The sequence below is a fragment of the Protopterus annectens genome, chromosome 11.part0 (assembly GCF_019279795.1).
Source record: "Protopterus annectens isolate FY-2018-M chromosome 11.part0, PAN1.0, whole genome shotgun sequence".
Lineage (NCBI taxonomy): Eukaryota > Metazoa > Chordata > Ceratodontiformes > Protopteridae > Protopterus > Protopterus annectens.
Window position 1 is genome coordinate 544,704,440 of NC_056745.1, and position 10,000 is coordinate 544,714,439.

The window sequence follows — 10,000 nt, forward strand, 5'->3', positions numbered from 1 at the left end:
TCACTTAAAGCTTAAATAAAAGTTTCATTCTTGGTTTGTGGCTTCTGAACAGTCTGTTTCACCTGGAAATGTTTTTTCGTAAAAACACATAGTATGATTTATTGTTACATTGACCAGTTATCAAAGGTCTAGTGTTATGGCAAGTCTGTTTACAACAGTACTTTTCTTACGTGGTTTAGTAACACTAGGACTTACTGTCATGCCATATTAAGTTCTTACTCTGTTTAGCTTAGTAGCAGATGTTTGATTTCAATAAATGGAGAAAATGTATGACAGATTTATTCTACACTGTTGCCCAGTGGTTAGATCATAAGGACCTTTTCAGCAAGTAGTTATACATATGATCTGGAATATATGCAGTAGGAGTTTACTTTTTTGACTAGCTATTTTCAATATCCCCATATTATCCATATGGGTACAAGATTGTAATCTTGAATCATGGTTATCTGAGGGCCCAGATGTAGAAAAAGTACACCATATGCCACTTTCATTTCTTGTTTTTTTTTTTTTTTTTTTTTTTTTCAGTCAGAACATTTCTTGTAGTCCAGGGTACAGGGTTTGAATCTTTCCACCTCTGTGTGTGACTCTGAACAAGTCATTTAACCAAACAGTGCTTCCAGGTCACTTCAGAAAGTAACACTTGTGTCCAGTGGATTTACTTAGCTAACAAATTAATAAAAGTAAATATTCATATTTAGTGTCCTTGTTGTGCTACCTTTAGTGAAAAATAAGACATTAAGCTAGGAAAGCTAAAATCCTGCAGGTGAACCTTTCAGCTGCTATGATGTATGCATAGCAATGGGATTTACCTTCTTAGATATAGCCTTTCTCCTCCTGGATTTGTTAATTGTATTCCTAAAGTCTGGCCTTTTAGCATGTATGTGCATTTTTAAGTAATTGAAGTAAACCTATGCAAAGATTTCTTTATAACTAGTTTTATGGAGTCTATTATTTGAAAACTTTCCAGTCTGAAAAATAAAGTACTTCTTCCCTTGACTCTCTTCTCAGGTTATTAAAGGTGAATGTTATGATTTTTAATCCTTAAGGGCTAAGATGTATACATTTAGACTTTTATTAAACACAGTAGCTATTAGATATTTCATTTATTTCTGTGGCTTTTTCAACTACAGTGTGCAAGCCTGTTCTTCTTCAGGTACTGAGCTCATATCTGTGCACCTAATTTAGTATGATGGGCTTGGTTAATTTTGCTACCACTCAAGATTTTTTACTCTGAAACAGTGGGAGAAGAAGCAATTGTGAGGCACACTGTTCCCATACAGAAAATAAAATTTAAAGATGGCCCATGAACTTCAAGATTTCTAGAATGTGGAAAGGAAATGAGACCATACCCCAATGCGTTCCCTAGACATCCTGGTTTGACCTTTTTTCTGAAATTATTTATTTTCGAGGTTAGGATACCATCTTTGTTTTTGCTGCCATCTTCTTTACGGACTTCCTAGCTGTTGGGTGGAGATATGTAGGACTTGGATGTCGGTAATGTTAGATGCCCATTCATCAATCAAGTAGATATTATAGGGAATTGATGCCCAACACCCAGTTGTGTAATGATTGTGAGTCTGGGGACAGGACATTGATCCCATGGAATCTGATGTTTGTGTTTTCCTTAATTATAAAAAAAGCAGTTCAAGAATACTTTGGCCAAGCTCCAAAAAAAAACTCCTCTTTTAAAGCTGAACTCAAACCATCAACCTCAAGACCTGTTTTTTTTTTCCTGATTAAAAAAAGAGATGTCGCACCTTCCCTTTCTTTTATTTTAAAAGAGGACGAGGATGATTTGCCCTGCTGTTTCAGTTCTGTTCAGTAGTGGGATGTGATAGATGAGCAGAAGAAATTTTTCATCTTAGTCTGTCAGCCTGCAGATTTCTCATGTGGGGAGCGTTTAATTTATTAAAGGGCATGTTTGTTGTATTTACGTATATTAGATTTGTTAAATAAATAGGTGGACTGGTTAATTTACCCATTTCTGTCATGACACAGGCCCCTGAGGCAGCAAATAACGCAGTTCTAAAGCATGAGTATAAAGCTGGCATGCAGTATAGGTACATTGGCAAGCATCATCATACTCGTGATGCTTTTTAACTTTTAAAACAAACAACAGGGAGATTGACTGCACTGTGTCTAAGGACAGTGAACCACTAATTAACGTATTATCTTTTTTCTTTTATTTTCTGTTTTGTTTTCAGCAGCACTTCCTAGCTCCTAGAGATTGTGGGAACTTGGATGGAGCCCTATCCCATTCTTTCTACCAGTTTGAAGTGCTGTTTGGGCCAATCGGTGCACTTATTTTGGTCCCTAAACACTAAAACATTGCTGTTTGCAATTGGATGCATCGAAGCAAAGACACAAAGCTGCAGCTAATGTAGAGAGAGTGGAGAGAATAGTGAGGGGGTGTCTTAGGTTAAAAAGATTTCAAATAAGGCTATTGCTGATCTGCTAACTTCTTTTGTGAACATAATCTGTAGAGATAAGTGTATTTCATTTAGAGGTGAAGGCTTAAGGTATTTTGAAGAAAAAGGGAAAAAAACTACATTGGCTTCATTATTAACTGCAACATTGTAGCATTAAAATGGAACAGTTTGATAAGCACTGCTTAGAAAGCCTATTTGATAGGGATATTTACAGAAATACAAAGTCTGCATAATACTGAGAGGTGACTTTTAATTTCTGGATTGCTCTTAAAAGACATGTAATGAATGCACATACTTCATAAAGTGGTACAAGGCTATGAGAATGCGGAAGATTAATATGACCAAATAAGTGCAGACAGAGGTACTTGATATGGATGTACAAACAAAGATGGTGAAACTGAAGTTTTAGAAAATAATGCCACACTTAGTTCAGCTTTGGAGAGTTATGAAGGTCAACAATTAAAGGACACACCCAATTATATGAAAGTTGCTGAGAAAATATTTTGATGTTTTAGTGAGTCAGAAATGGAAAATAACAGTTCTCTACTACATAAGAACTGTTCTAGTATTAAAGAAACATAAAAATACAAGAAGAAGCAAATGACACCATAGAGCAGTAGGTGGAGACATGGATAGTGACATATTAAGTCTGAAATAGAAACTGAGAAGGAACTGGATGTTGTAAACATAGTGTTTAACATAGAAAATAGGCTGCAAAAGAGCACTGGAAAAGGAGAGACTGAGCAGAGTATGAAGGGAGGACAGTATTGTTCAATGGAGATTAAGTATTGAATCGATTGGGGAATCGCAAAGAATTTCCAAAAGCAAGTAAAAAACATCTGTCTGAGAAGTTGCAGAATATCTGACATCAGAAAAAGTATTTTCAGGATTTTATCAAATAGCAGTAAGTAGTCGCACATTAATGATGTTGGAAAAACATTAATTGAAGATTATGTAGGTAAAATAAAAAAAAAATAATTAGGCTGTGTTGAAACGGTATAAAATTGCCCTGTATGGACTTGCCACCAACATTGAGACTAGGGAAACAGTTTAATAAGACCTCCATCAATAATTTAGTAAGACAGAAGATGGTACAGGCAACAATTATTAATTTTTTTTTTTTTGATTATTTGCTTTATGATTCATACTGATTTGTTGAGATAAGTATCACCTGAGTCATCAGGGTAACAAAGAAATTATTGGACACAAGCTGCAAAAATGGTTGACTTTTTAGAGTTAGAACTGATTATGTTGTTAAGAAGGTTGTCAGCAGTGTAGAACTAAAATACCCGTTCTGCAACGTTTGATGTCTGATTAGCAAGACTGATAGAGGTAATTCTGAAAGGTGCATACTATGATGTTCTCATAATCACGGAAACATAGTTTAATGATTCCAAGCTTCCGTTAAAACAGAGTTTTTTTATGTTGTTTTGAATTTGTAACTGGGGTAGAGCACTGATCCCACTGGAACTATTTCAGTCTCACCCCGGGAGGCAAACACAATAGATATATGATATTATATACAAAGTGAAAGACCAAATGCAGTAAGTACATGTATTATATATTAAATGAATATCAGAGTTGGATTGATGGTGTAAAGCCAGTAGATAGACACTAAATACAAGTTGCCTGACAAAACACACACACACACACACACACTCAGGTGCGCGTGCGTGTGTGTGTGTGTGTGTGTGTGTGTGTGTGTGTATATATGTATATTTATATATATATATATATATATATATATATATATATATATATTTATATGTATTATATTTTGAGTGAATATCTTAGCTGGTATGTTGAAAGACGCATAATAAAATGTAGAGTCAGAGCAAGCTATGTACAGGGAGGTAGGGTTAGGAGCAGGTTAAGTTATATGACCAGAGAGAGCAGTAGCATTTCCCAGAGTGTCTTGTTATGGCTCTTAGTTTTGATTGGAAAATAGGGTAAGAGGAATGATCTTCCTCCTTAACTAGTCCCTTAGTTATTAGTGCAAAATTTCCTCCTTGTCCTCTCCCTCTTCTTCCTTCTACCTATCCTAAAATATTCTCCCTCACCACTTAATAATAATCCTCCATTTTTCATACTTGTTCTCTTCCTGTTAAGTTCATTTCCAAATATGTTTTGTAGCTCTTTACGTGATGCTGCTATTAATTGATGATATTCTGTTTAAATATTGTATATTCACTGATTACTTGCATACCTCTGGTTAATACGTTCTTTATGTAATGGTTTTCTTTTTGCTGCTTTCCCACAGAAAAAGTTTCAGAGCTCACTACATGATGCTACTATTAGTTAATGATACTCTGTTTAAATTTTGTATATTTGGTGATTACTTGTATACATGTGTTTACTATGCTCTTTACATAATTTTGGAATTTTTCTGGAGCTTTTCTCCCTGGGCCTTCTCTGAAAAGAGATAACTTTCTGCCCAGCTGGACTGTCCCATTAAGCAAGTGCTACAAATTAATTAAATAAATAAATATTTTAAGAAAGAGGGAGAGAGATTCCAAGAACCTAGAAAGCATGATTTGTGCATTCAAGCGTATTCAGGGGGTTGGGGGTTGGAGGAATACGTAGTAACTATCCAGCTACCATAGGTATCTTGCCTCTAGTATGCACTTGCCTTTCCAGGGTCCCAGCTGCTGGGTTGAGCCTTGTGGTGGAGAATTTCTTCAGGAGAAGAATCTCTTCTAGTGGTAGGTGTTCGTTTCTGTTGGAGCCCAGGGGTGCTTCCTGTTCCAGCTCCCTGTTGGTCTCTGGTTCCTGTGGAAGGTTACTCAGGGGTCCTTAAGCTCAGTAAAAATGAAGACAAGACAAGTTCAGTTCAAAGTGGATGTTTCTTTATTATCATCCCTCCTCTTTCTCTTTCCCCTTACCTAACCTTTGAAACTTTCTTTTCTTGTTCTTTAGTACTACTACTCCTCCTCCTTTCCAGCTTCTCTCCCTCCAGCTATTCATTCTCAAGTTACTCCTCAGTATACCACTATTTTTATTTCAAGAATGCTTGTACTTTCCATCAGGCTACTAATAATTTATGGTACTCTTTTTGGCACTGTAATCCAGCATTTAAGTCATGTATGTGCTTTTGTTGTATCCTATGTACACTACTTTCTACTTTGTTCTTTGTGTCATTTTTTTTCTGGAGAATTTCCACTGAAAAGGGGTAGATTTCTACCCATTCAAACAATCCCAGTAAACAGATGCAATAAATAAAACACATATATATATGATTATAAACAACAACATGTCAGTGATTCTTGATTTAAAAAATAAGTCAGCTGCAGGTCTTGCAAACACTGGAGTAAATTAAGTCTGAAAATAAGACAACTAGAATGTTTACTAGTATTTAAAAAGAGGATAGATGATTGGTTTGAGGGAAAATGGTCTCTTGGTCTGCTGCCTCAATGAAGATGGTTAGATATAATTTTTGATGAGTCCGTTAGCAGATCCAAACATTGAAAAGCCAGTGAGAAAGAGAAAAAATAAATCAGTTTAGGCAAATGTTGCAAAATGAGAGGAAAGTAACATGAGACTTTTTTTTATATAGGCACATCTGCATCTGTTAACTGCCACCGTGCATTTTTGTCCTTGTCATTCCTTACTTATTTGGTCCAGTCTTTAAATTGAAAAGCTTCTTAATCTTTTCTTTTTAAAACTGTGGCCTAGATAAATTTAGTGCAACTGTCCACGATGTCACTTTAGGGATAGGTCCATAGACTGTAATGAATGCATCTCTGCACACGTAAGGTAAAAGTCCATTAAAGCCTATGAATGCACCTCTTGTTTTCCCTGGGCTCTTGTTACTAAGATTAAAGCTTGCTATTAATCCTTGTGGCATAAGTGCAGGGAAAACAAGTTTTATGAGTTGTTTTTAACTTACGACTGAAAATGTTCACTAATGAGGCAAAAATCTTGTTCACACGTTACGCGCCACGTATGATGATGCAAAAGATATGAAATCCCTACCAAAGCCATGTGTCATGGGAAATTCAAAAGAAGCCACCCTGGTGGCCTGCTTTCATAAATAAATTATACAACAAAATTATTTTGCAAATCCAAAACCCATATTCTCAAAGAAAATATCAAAAGCATTACAAAAAAAGGGTGTATATTATAAAAACGAACTTTTAAATATTCGAACACCATATGGGCAACACCAAATGGTCAAATATTTAAAACCTCGCAAATGTGAACAGAGATTGCCGTAGGGAATTCTTCCCTTTACTTCAATGTAGTGCAATCTCTGAGTTGGTATATTTAAGTAGCGGGGTGTGGGGGAGGGGGCGTGCCCCCCTGCTCAGAGCGATCAGGTAGGTTTTTCTTTTGTTTTTACATTTTTTTATTTTAGTTTCGATATTTTACAACTTCGCTCATATGGTGTCACCCATATGGTATTTGAAGTTGTAAAACTTAATTCTTATAATATAGACCCCCCCCAAAAAAAATCTGAAGAACAGTATTAGATCCACTAAGGGAGACCATGAACGTAGGCAGGCCTCTAAAGCCAAAGATAATTATAAATCCTTCCTTAGCTATAGTGGAAAATTAAAACACAATATGGTACATTGCTCAGAACTTATTTTGACTCAGCTGACATTACCAGTATATTTGCAAACACCTTTAGTGCCAGCTTCACCCCTGAGACTCGTGTTTAAAACCTCAAAATATCTGAATCCTTTACTTCCTCGATTATCTAAAAAAAAAAAACAATAACATGTCAGTGATTCTTGATTTAAAAAATAAGTCAGCTGCAGGTCTTGCAAACACTGGAGTACATTAAGTCTGAAAATAAGACAACTAGAATGTTTACTAGTATTTAAAAAGAAGATAGATGATTGATTTGAGGGAAAATGATCTCTTGATCTGCTGCCTCAATGAAGATGGTTAGATATAATTTTTGAGGAGTCCCTTAGCAGATCCAAACATTGAAAAGCCAAACACTCACACTTGTACAACCAAGGCTTAAGTTTATCATTGAAGAAAAAGCATTTCTCCAGAATAAGACCTGCCACATGGACCCTACTACTCAATGAAATAAAAACATGTGAAACTTTGGAAGCATTCAAATGATATCTTAAACAGCATCTGTAGAATGAATCTAAATGCGCCTGCTTTCTAGACACTCGATAAACAGCTAAGTCATGGAATTCTTACAAATTCACTGGAAAGAACTTCTTTCTTGTATGTATATGTTGTAGATTTTATAACATAAATTCTAGTATGTATAATTAGCTTTATATGTGATAATAGCCACTAATGTCCGTGATTTCTTACTTGCCTTTTTTCCATTTTGTACTTCTGCTTACACACTACTTGCTGTAATTGCTGATGTACTTTCCAAACTTTCTATTGCATCTGCTACAGCACATTTTAGCTGGGTTGTGACTGAAAAGGGTCAGTAGACCAGCCTATGTACCAATTTACCAAATTTACATATGTGTGTGTGATATATATATATATATAACATAACCTCTGCTGTAGGTTTGGAGAAATTAATTTCCTGGTAACCAGGGCAGAAGGTTATTAACAAGGCTCCTTTAATTCTACAGTGCAAAACATTTTAAACAAACAAGATCCAATATCCACTATTTTTTTCTTTTCTGTTTTTAATTATTTTAGAGTAATGCTTCATTGACTTTAGTGATCTTTGTCAATAGCCTATGTTTCTAGTGAATAAGGACTTGGGTAGTTTACCTAGGTTGTTATAGAGTATCTCATGAGTGATTTAATTATGTAGATTTTGAGGTAAAGTTTGTTCATTTATTTATTCTGTGTGTTTTAGTAGTATTGTGAGGGGTTTTAATAGGATCTGTTATTGTATTATTTATTTTTTTTATTTAATTTAGATCGACCAGAGTTTGTTTTGCTTATAATCCCATTTTGATTGGCTGGTTGTAATTGATACATTTAATATATCAAAATACAGCCACTGAAACAAGAAAAGTCCAACTGATGACCAAAAAACCTTGTTCAACCAGCTCATACACCTTTAAAAACCAATAAGACAAGTAAATGAAATAGAGACTTTAGCTCTTTTGTCCCACTATATTTTGAAAGAGACTTCATCAGCAAATGTCTTCATAGAAAATCCAAACCATTTAAATACTAAAAATCTAGCCTGCCAAAACATTTGATCAAATCAGCTGCTCTGGATCAGTCACATGACTTATAACAAATTTTACATAAATTTAAAAATGCAGTGCTTATTAATGTATTAGAAACATAGACCAAAACTTGTTTAAAACATATATCTTTAGAATTCCCATCACATTAAATAAAATTAAATTACGAATGACAAAACCTTGGCTTTTCTTTTAACTATGTCTACCAATTGTTTTAAAGTAAAGAACATTATTGTTAACAACTGGAAAATTATACAAGGCTAGATTTCTAGTACTGTGTGTGGTTTCCGAAGGTGTGTGAACCAACTGACCAAGGTTTTTTTGGTATTTAATATATTATTTATTTATTTATTTATTTTTTTATTAAGAATCAACTTAACTAATAGCAATTGATTGAGATGGGTGGTGGTATTTTGGTGGGGGTGCCTTGTGTTAGTTTTTTTTAGATATTTGAAGTCTATGAAGTCTTTTATTTACATTGTAGTGGATGTGAAATGTGATGTTTCAGTTTCTTATAATTGTATTTATTACATTGTAGTGGATGTGAAATGTGATCTGTGTTTCAGTTTCTTAAAAATGTATTTATTTATTTTTGTTAAACTAACTGTCATTTTGGATAATGGGATTACGTGAGGTGTCTTATGGTATTTTGGGAGTATCCATGTCAGAGTTTTATCTGCACAGTGTTTACATTTTTAATTTTGCTTTTAGTAAGTATCATAAATATGTAAGGTTTACGGTGTTTTTACCCTTGATGGTGAACTGGGGTGCTGGTACATGAGTTTAGATAAAATATACATTTACAGAGCATGTGAGGTATCCATATATGTGTTTTATCACACCCCTAATCCAGGATCTATAGTTTGGATTTTGGATTAAAAAACATGTTTGTCTATGTTTATGTGCACTTGTGTGTATATATATATATATATATATATATATATATATATATATATATATATATATATATATATATATATATATATATAATGTATATAACAGTAATAAGTAGAGGCAGCAAACAGAGCAGTCTTCCATTAAATAGGTGTTTTAATGCAGTGAACACAACTTGCCAAGTGTTTGCCAACAGAAACTGAAATATAGTGTCAGGTGGAACTTAAAACATTTTATTTGAAAGAGTTTTTGTTATGCAGTACATGACCAACCTTGAAGTGCATAGACTGGCTAACTGGAATAAATGTACCAGACTCATAAGAGGCTTACAGTTGACTTTAGACTTTAACCAGACAAAAAACAAATCAACAGTTAAATGCAAAATCTTCTCTCTCTTTCTCCAAGACACGTACTGACGAGTGTTCGCAACCATGTAAGTGAACTTGGTTGCAAATCTTGTCAAAGACACAGTTACACAAGACTGCAATTCTCATTTGTCAAGAATCACCCTGGTGAGTAGACCAGATTGTAGACTAAAGCAAATTAATA

At 34.4% G+C, this 10,000-nt stretch overlaps 1 protein-coding gene across 1 annotated transcript in view; it reads left to right on the forward strand.

The window, feature by feature from the left end:
* Positions 1-10,000, forward strand: part of TMBIM4 (transmembrane BAX inhibitor motif containing 4) — a 572,035-nt gene that overhangs the window by 226,810 nt on the left and 335,225 nt on the right. The gene's annotated exons all lie outside the window — the stretch shown is intronic.